The sequence below is a fragment of the Physeter macrocephalus genome, chromosome 13 (genome assembly GCF_002837175.3).
Source record: "Physeter macrocephalus isolate SW-GA chromosome 13, ASM283717v5, whole genome shotgun sequence".
Classification (NCBI taxonomy): Eukaryota; Metazoa; Chordata; class Mammalia; order Artiodactyla; family Physeteridae; genus Physeter; species Physeter macrocephalus.
In genome coordinates this window covers 24,423,081-24,433,004 of record NC_041226.1, presented here as the reverse complement: position 1 = coordinate 24,433,004, position 9,924 = coordinate 24,423,081, and the positions used below count along the sequence as shown (strand labels likewise).

The 9,924-nt window shown below is 43.5% G+C and overlaps 2 pseudogenes; both read right to left on the bottom strand.

The window, feature by feature from the left end:
- Positions 1-1,914: 1,914 nt before the first annotated feature.
- Positions 1,915-3,015, bottom strand: LOC112065414 (adenylyltransferase and sulfurtransferase MOCS3-like; annotated as a pseudogene).
- Positions 3,016-8,668: 5,653 nt separating this feature from the next.
- LOC102986285 (dynein light chain 1, cytoplasmic-like) lies at positions 8,669-9,192 on the bottom strand (annotated as a pseudogene).
- Between the last annotated feature and the right edge of the window lie 732 nt (positions 9,193-9,924).

Below are 9,924 nucleotides of genomic sequence, written 5' to 3'. Positions count from 1 at the left end.
CCTGAGGTGCACCATGCGTTCTCCCGAGGAAGTTGTCTGTGGATCATGGGACCCTGGCAGTGGCGAGCTGCACAGGCTTCTGGGAGGGGACGTGTGGAGAGTGACCTGTGCTTGCACACAGGCTTCTTGTAGGCTGCAGCAGCAGCCTTAGCATCCCATGCCCGTCTCTGGGGTCCATGCTGATAGCCGCGGCTCGTGCCCGTCTCTGGAGCGCCTTTAAGCAGCGCTCTTAATCCCCTCTCCTCGCGCACCAGGAAACAAAGAGGCAAGAAATGGCCTCTTGCCTCTTCGGCAGTTCCAGACCCTTTCCCGGACTTCCTCCCGGCTAGCTGTGGCGCACTAGCCCCCTTCAGGCTGTGTTTACGCAGCCAACCCCAGTCCTCTCCCTGCGATCTGAGCTCCGAAGCCCGAGCCTCAGCTCCCAGCCCCTGCCCGCCCCGGCGGGTGAGCAGACAAGCCTCTCCGGCTGGTGAGTGCTGGGCGGCACCGATCCTCTGTGCGGGAATCTCTCCGCTTTGCCCTCCGCACCCTGTTACTGCGCTCTCCTCCATGGCTCCGAAGCTTCCCCCGCTAACCCACCCACAGTCTCTGCCCGCGAAGGGGCTTCTAGCGTGACAGCGCTCTTAATCCCCTCTCCTCGCGCACCAGGAAACAAAGAGGCAAGAAATAGCCTCTTGCCTCTTCGGCAGTTCCAGACCCTTTCCCGGACTTCCTCCCGGCTAGCTGTGGCGCACTAGCCCCCTTCAGGCTGTGTTTACGCAGCCAACCCCAGTCCTCTCCCTGCGATCTGAGCTCCGAAGCCCGAGCCTCAGCTCCCAGCCCCTGCCCGCCCCGGCGGGTGAGCAGACAAGCCTCTCCGGCTGGTGAGTGCTGGGCGGCACCGATCCTCTGTGCGGGAATCTCTCCGCTTTGCCCTCCGCACCCTGTTACTGCGCTCTCCTCCATGGCTCCGAAGCTTCCCCCGCTAACCCACCCACAGTCTCTGCCCGCGAAGGGGCTTCTAGCGTGAGGAAACCTTTCCTCCTTCACAGCTCCCTCCCACTGGTGCAGGTCCCATCCCTATTCTTTTGTCTCTGTTTTTTCTTTTTTCTTTTCCCTACCCAGGTACGTGGGGAGTTTCTTGCCTTTTGGGAGGTCTGAGGTCTTTTGTCAGCATTCAGTAGGTGTTCTGTAGGAGTTGTTCCACATGTAGATGTATTTCTGATATGTTTGTGGGGAGGAAGGTGATCTCCACGTCTTACTCTTCCGCCATCTTGAAGCTCCTCCTCCTGGATAGATAGTCTTTAATACATAAAAAAATTCCCTTCTATTCTTTGTTAACAAAGAGATTTATTTTTTATGAAAGGATGTTACATTTCTACATCTGTTTAGATGATCATATTTTGTCTTTTATTATGTTGTGGTAAAATACATTGTTGTTTTTTTAATTCTCCCCTCCAGCTCTGTCACGTGTTCAGATAATTTTTTGGGAGAAGCAGTAATAACAGTTCTGTTATATCTTCAAAACAGGAAAGGAATGAAACCAAATCTGGCCTCTGTACCCTGACACTGCATGAATTCTCAGAGACAGAGTTTTGGGTGAAGTAGAAAAGAATAGCTTTATTCTTTGCCAAGCAAGGTGGGCCACAGCAGGCTTTTGCCTTCAAAACTCTGTGTCCCAGCCTGGAGGGGGTAGTGAGAAGTTTTATAGTAATGTTCAAAGAGGGCATGATTAGCTCCTGGACATTCTTCTGATAGATTGGTAGCCAGGTAATTGGGAGACAGCATCATCAACCTTATGCAAGATTATTTCATGGATTTCTGCGAGTCATTGCCCAGTTTTCAAGTCACATAAATGGAGAGAGAGGGGCCACTCCCATGCGAATCCCTTCCTGGATTACTTCTAGGATTTTCCAGCTCTTCTGCATCCCTCGATTACAAGCGTTTTAAAGGGATGTGTAGAGCAAGAGGCAAACAACATATACTTTGAATTGTGAAGTTCAGCAACAGGTGAGGTGCCCCAGAACCCGGAAGTCATTTAGAGTCGGTGAGAGAAGCCTGCTCCTCTGGGCTCAGCAGCTGCAGGGCGCAGTACTTTCTGGTGGTTTTGGGGCTACAGAAGGCTTGATTCATAGTTCTGCAGATTAGCCACAGTGGGCTGCTCCTCGCGAGCTGCACAGTTGGCCCTGCTGCTCAGCTGCTGAATTCTGTGGAGATGCTTCTGAAGGCATCCCAGAGCAGCCGGGTGCCACTGTGAGAGGGCCCAGACAGCAGTGATCCTCAGCACTTCTAGCGTCTGCAGGCAGCCCAGCATCCGGATTATGGTTACAACACCAGACACTGAGCAACCCGCCATCCAAGCATTTGGTTACTGTCTCTGTCAGAGGCAGTTGAGGGAAGACGCAGGGATAGCAAGGCCTGCTGTTGTCGTAGTAAAAGGCTGGGATTTGGGCCTGTAAGCAAAGGCACTGGCCAACACAAGAGGCCGGCTGGCCAGCATGATGTGTCATTAACCAGGTGGCGAGTGAGCACGTTATCCGAGCAGTGGGGCATAAGGGCCTGGAGTAGGGCACGCACTCGAGGCCGAGGAGAGGTGGCTGCAGAAAAGGTCTCGTGGTGCAGCCCTCAGCGGGCCAAGTTGCTCATCTCCAAACAAGAGGCAGTCGCTTAAGCCGACGAACGCCACGCCAGAAGTTGCCAGGTGCTGTGGGTAGCTCAGAGCATCATTGCTCACGACGCACGTTGCACTCCCAAACCCAGCCGTCCGCGCATGCTCAGCACAGGCAGCACTAGCTGCTGGCCGAGTGCAGAGTCTCAATTCGGAGATGTTCCGGGGCAGCTGCAACAGCAGAAGCAGATATTCTCGCCCTGGCTACAGGCTCCAGCGCAGGGTCTGGCGCAGGCTCCGGCTCCCACTCCTGCTGCAGCTCCAGCTCCAGCTCACCCCAAAGAGCCTCCACCAGCCTGTGCTTTAGAAAATTCAGCCCCTCCTTACGCGTCAGCCTGCAAGGTGAGTACTTCCTCCCTGGCAGCCATGACTGCCTGTTTTGGAAATGGTCAATACGTTGATATTTGAATGTTTAATCAAACTTGCTTTTTTTTCTTTCTTAAACACAAATCGGTCATGATGTGTTATCCTTTCTGTATGTTATTAGATTTGGTTTGTTAAAATTTTGTGTAGAACGTTTGAATATATGTAAATGTGAGAGATGGACCTCTAATTTTCCTTTATTTAATATCCTTGGCAAGTTTTGTGCTTTCCTCATTGAATGAGCTGGGAAATAGTCCCTCTTTTAATACTCTACAGAATTTGTCAGTCTGATGTAATTTATTCCTTAAATATGTTGACTAAAAAAAGTGCACAATGTGAGAGTTGTGAGTTAACTTTTATTTGGGGCAAAATGAGTACTGTAGCTTCGGAGACAGCCTATCAGATAGTTCTGAGGACCTGCTCCAAAGAGGTAAGGGGAGAAGTCAATATATATGTGATTTTAGGGGATACAGTGCAATCAAGCACACGTTTTGGCAGAAGGCTGCTGCTAGTGGCGAGATGCAGATGTCTCCGTAATGATTTTAGTGCTTTTCTAGGTATGAGAAGATGTAAGAAATTGGGCTCATAGAATAAGTTCACCATAAAAACAACTTTTCCATATGCAATTTTGCTTTCAAGTTTACAGTCTTCTTATCACAAACTTACACAAGGTATTCCTCTCAGAAGTCTCATTCAGGAGACTTCTTTTATCTCATTGGCCAGAACTATGTTGACTCTTAGATACAAGAGTGTTCAGGGAATTGATCATTTTCACCTGGGCCCACTGCTGCCACAAACAAGACCGGGGTTCTGTTAGATCACAGCAAAAAGCAATTAAGAGGATCTTAGTTATTTAGCTTTTGTATATTTAAAGATTCCTTATAAAAGCAATATCATGATATTTGTCTTTGCTTGTCTGACTTACTTCACTCAGTATGATAATCTCCAGGTCCATCCATTGTTGCTGCAAATGGCATTATTTCATTCTTTTTAATGTTTGAGCAATATTCCACTGTATGTATGTACCACATCTTCTTTATCCATTCATCTGCTGATGGATATTTACATTGCTTCCATTTCTTGGCTGTCGTAAACAGTGCTGCAATGAGCATTGGGGTGCATGTATCCTTTTGAACCATGGTTTTCTCCAGGTCTATGCCCAGTAGTGGGATTGCTGGGTCATGTGGTAATTCTATTTTTAGTTTTCTAAGGAACCTCTGTACTGTTCTCCATAGTGGCTGTATCAATTTACATTCCCACCAACAGTGTAGGAGGGTTCCCTTTTCTCCACACCCTCTCCAGCATTTATTGTTTGTAGATTTTTTGATGATGGACACTCTAACTGGTGTGAGGTGATATCTCATTGAATGTTTTTTTCAACTTTTTATTTTATATTGGAGTAGAGGTGATTAACAATGTTGTGTTAGTTTCAGGTGTACAGCAAAGTGATTCAGTTATACATATACATGTATCTATTGTTTTTCAAATTCTTTTCCCATTTAGGTTGTTACCTAATATTGAGCAGAGTTCCCTATGCTATACAGTAGGTCCTTGTTGGTTATCCATTTTAAATATAGCAGTGTGTACATGTCAATCCCAAACTCCTCAACTATTCCTCCCCCCCACCCTTCCCCCTGGTAACCTAAGTTCATTCTCTAAATCTGTGAGTCTGTTTCTGTTTTGTAAATAAGTTCATTTATATCATTTTTTAGATTCTGCATATAGGCAATAGCATATGATACTTGTCTTTGTCTGACTTACTTCACTCAGTATGACAATCTCTAGGTCCATCCATGTTGCTGCAAGTGGCATTATTTCATTCTTTTTTAATGGCTGAGTAATATTCCATTGCATATATGTACTATATCTTCTTTATCCATTCCTCTGTTGATAGACATTTAGGTTGCTTCCATGTCTTGGCTATTATAAACAGTGCTGTAATGAACACTGGGGTGCATGTATCCTCTTGGATCATGTTTTTCTCTGGATATATGCCCAGGAGTGGGATTGCAGGATCATATGGTAGCTTTATTTTTAGTTTTGTAAGGAACCTCCATACTGCTCTCCAAAGTGGCTATACCAATTTACATTCCCACCAACAGTGTAGGAGGGTTCCTTTTATCTCACACCCTCTCTGGCATTTATTGTTTGTGGATTTTTTGATGATAGCCATTCTGGCTGGTGTGAAGTGATATCTCATTGTAGTTTTGATTTGCATTTCTCTAATAATTAGCAGTGTTGAGCATCTTTTCATGTGCTGCTTGACCATCTGCATGCCTTCTTTGGAGAAATGTCTATTTAAGTCTTCTGCCCATTTTTTTAATTGAGTTGTTTGTATTTTTTTGATATTGGCCTGCATGAGCTGTTTGTAGGTTTTGGAGATTAATCCCTTGTCGGTCCCATTGTTTGCAAATATTTTCACCCATTCTGTGAGTTGTTTTTTTGTTTTGTTTATGGTTTCCTTTGCTGTGCAAAAGCTTTTGAGTTTAATTAGGTCCCATTTGTTTACTTTTGTTTTTATTTCCATTACTCTAGGAGATGGGTCCAAAAAGATATTGCTGCAATTTATGTCAAAGAGTGTTCTACCTATGGTTTCCTCTAAGAGTTTGATAGTATCAGATATTACATTTAGGTCTTTAATCCATTTTGAGTTTATTTTTGTGTATGGTGTTAAAGAATGTTCTAATTTCATTCTTTTACATGTAGCTGTCCAGTTTTCCCAGCTCCATTTATTGAAAAGAGTGTCTTTTCTCCATTGTGTAGTCTTGCTTCCTTTGTCGTAGATTAATTGACCATTGGTGCGTGGATTTATTTCTGGGCTTTCTATCCTGTTCCATTGATCTATATTTCTGTTTTTGTGCCAGTACCATACTGTCTTGATGACTGTAGCTTTGTAGTATAGTCATAAGTCAGGGAGCCTGATTCCTCGAGCTCCGTTTTTCTTTCTCAAGATTGTTTTGGCTATTTGGGGTCTTTTGTGTCTCCATACAAATTTTAAGATTTTTTGTTCTAGTTCTGTGAAAAATGCCATTGGTAATTTGATAGGGATTACATTGAATCTGTAGATTGCCTTGGGTAGTATAGTCATTTTGACTGTATTGATTCTTCCAATTCAAGAACACAGTATATCTTTCCATCTGTTTGTGTCATCTTTGATTTCTTTCATTAGCATCTTATAGTTTTCAGAGTACAGGTCTTTTGCCTCCTTAGGTAGGTTTATTCCAAGATATTTTATTCTTTTTGATGTGATGGTAAGTGGGATTGTTTCTTTAATTTCTCTTTCTTATCTTTCATTGTTAGTGTATAGATATGCAACAGATTTCTGTGTATTAATTTTGTATTCTGAAACGTAACCAAATTCATTGATGAGCTGTAGTAGTTTTCTGATAGCATCTTTAGGATTTTTTATGTATAGTATGATGTCATCTGCAAGCAGTGACAATTTTACTACTTCTTTTCCAATTTGGATTACTTTTATTTCCTTTTCTTCTCTGATTGCTGTGGCTAGGACTTCCAAAACTATTTTGAATAGAAGTGGTGAAAGTGGACATCCGTGTCTTGTTCCTGATCTCAGAGGAAATGCTTTCAGCTTTTCACCATTGAGTATGATGTTAGCTGTGGGTTTGTCATATATGACCATTATTAAGTGGAGGTATGTTCCCTCCGTGCCCACTTTCTGGAGAGTTTTTGTCATAAATGGGTGTTGAATTTTGTCAAAAGCTTTTTCTGCATGTATTGAGATGATCATATGGTTTTTATTCTTCAATTTGTTGATGTGGTGTATCACACTAATTGATTTGTGGAGATTGAAAAATCTCCACCCTTCAATACCAGCAGGTAGGTCTGGCCCAGGCTTTAATGAGGTCACTTGTTTTTTTCCTGGGTCCTGGTGCACACGAGACCTTCTGTGTGCCCTCTAAGAGTGGAGTGTTTGTTTCCCCCAGTCCAGTGGAATTCCTGCGATCAAACCCCACTGGCCTCAAAGCCAGATTCTTTGGAGGCTCCTCCTCCTGTTGCCAGACCCCCAGGCTAGGGAGCCTTTCACTTCTGTGGGAGAACTTCTGTGATATAGTTATTTTCCAGTTTGTGGGTCACCCACCCAGTGAGTATGGGATTTGATTTTATCACAATCACCCTCCTCCTACTGTCTCGTTGTGGCGGCTTCTTTGACTTTGGATGTAGGATATCTTTTTTGATAGGTTCCAGCATTTTTTGGTCCATGATTGTTCAGGAGTTAGTTGTGATTTTGGTGTTTTCGTAAGAAGAGGTGAGCTCATGTCCTTTTACACTGCTATCTTGTCCCCTCCCCTCCTGTATGGGATGTTTTATTTTGCATTCTTGAATTAATCTTTAACTGACTTCTTATATCTGATGTCTTATTCCATTTAGGCTGCTATAACAAAAATACCATAGACTAGGTATTTTATTTTATTTATTTTATTTAATTTTTTAAGTGTAAATTCCTGCAGACTTTTTTTTAAATGAGTTTCTTGTGACTTTTTAATTTATTTTTTACTTTTATTTATTTATTTTTAGCTGCGTTGGGTCTTCATTGCTGTGTGCGGGCCCTCTCTAGTTTCGGTGAGCGGGGGCTACTCTTTGTTGTGATGCACGGGCCTCTCATTGTGGAGGCTTCTCATTGCGGTGGCTTCTCTTGTTTCCAAGAACGGGCTCTAGGCATGCTGGCTTCAGTAGTTGTGGTGAAAGGGCTTAGTTGCTCCACGGCATGTGGGATCTTCCCAGACCAGATCTCGAACCTGTGTCCCCTGCATTGGCAGGTGGATTCTTAACCACTGCACCACCAGGGAAGTGGTGCACAGAAGGTCTCATGTGCACCAGCCTTCCATGTGATTCTAATAGAGTATGCAGGAAGATTTTTCCCTTTTAAGACCACCTTTAATCTTTAGAGTATACTTTGGCCAAGGCAGAGGAGGGGAAATAGTCTAGAGCCCAACAAATTTGTCAGTAGCCCAACTTTCTTATCAGCTTATTTCCATTTTACAGCCATACAAGGCTTAAGGGAGTTCTACTACACGTTCATCACCAATTGAGGACTAAGGTCCAGAACACTCTAAACCAGTATCTTTTAACAAAATGAGCACTTAAGGAAAGTATTTATCAGATCAGGAGTAAGAGTTAATCCAATAGTTTCTCTGCCATGCATTTCTCAACATGCACTTCTAAGTAGTATTCTTCCATGCACAACAGTAGCAGGATGGGCAAGAATGAAACTCAAGAGTATTGAATAGGCTAGTCTATTATATCCCACAGAAACTTCAAGGAATAACCCCCACCAGCCTACCCAAGATCAAATAATAGGCCATCTTCAACCCTAGATTATTATTATTATAGATTATTTGGACAAATCATAATTAATGCACACTTCTCCAACAGATTTATTTCTTTAATGGAATGGATTTTGAAGAAAAAAAACATGGGGCAAAGAGGTATGGAATAGAAAATAAATACAATGTAAGCTTTTTTGCTAATTGCTTTATAACCACAACAAACTAGCACATAGAATGCTCTGTACAAAACAAACACTATAAAGATCGAGATGTTCCCTTAGGCAAGGCTGAAGATTTCAGTCTCTGGTATTTGGAGTTTAGGCTGCAGTTCTTGTGATGGATCACAGAGTATGTGGCACAGTCCATGCTTTTAACCAGATTTGAACAGGAGAATGGCCCTTGGCCCAGGTAGAAGTAGATGAAGTCTTTGGTTTCATGTGTCACATAACTACCGAAGTTCCTCCCCATGATGCAATGCCAGGTGGGGTTGTACTTCTTGTCAAACTCCTTGATATGGGTTGCAATGTCCTTCTCTATATTATATTTCTCCAGTGCCTGAGTAGCACACTCCACCAAGTCCTGTTGCATCTCCTCTGACATATTGGCATTTTTTTGTTTTTTTTTTTTTTTGCGGTACGCGGGCCTCTCACTGTTGTGGCCTCTCCCGTTGCGGAGCACAGGCTCTGGGCGCGCAAGCTCAGCGGCCATGGCTCACAGGCCTAGCTGCTTCGCGGCATGTGGGATCTTCCCAGACTGGGGCATGAACCCGTGTCCCCTGCTTCAGCAGGTGGACTCTCAACAACTGCGCCACCAGGGAAGCCCCATATTGGCATTTTTGATCACGGCCTTTTGGTCACATATGGTTACCAATAAGCAGGGGCTGGCTGACTGCATTGGTCTCCTGGGAGAGGGGCTGGTGAGTCTCAGACCCGTTGGGAGCAGCCAGATGGGGTATTTTAAACAACAAATATTTATTTTTCACTGGTCTGGAGGCTGGAAAGTCCAAGATCAAGATGCCAGGAGGCGTGATGTCTGGTGAGAACTCACTTCTGGTTCATAAAGTATTCTTCTGAAAAATATTTATCTGAAGGCCTGTTCTGCCAGTTTTTCTCAGAGCACAGAGTGCCTCATTCCTGATCTCTACCCTAAACTCCTTTCAGAGTGTGTTGAAGGTCAGTGGCCAGAGACTTCATCCTTGTAGAGGCAGATGGCAAGTGACAATTTTTAATTGGCAAATATTTGATGGAAGGGACTGGTGAATTCTTCTGGATTTAAGATTCTCATTGAGGGAAGGCTTTAGATTATGGGCTTATTCCTGCAATAGAAATAGAACTATTTGGAGTTTTTTGATTTGGTAAGTTGAGCTTTCCTAAGGGTACATTTCATCTAAATTTTTAAATTAATTGTCTTAAAGTTGTGCATAATAAGCTCTTATGATTTTTCCAATATAGGACCTGTAATGATGTCACCTTTTCCTTTTTTTTTTTTACATTTTTTTCATTTTTTTAAACTTTATTTTGTTTATTTTTTATACAGCAGGTTCTTATTAGTTACCTATTTTATACGTATTAGTGTATGTATGTCAATCCCAATCTTCCAATTCATCCCACCACCAACCCCCCCACA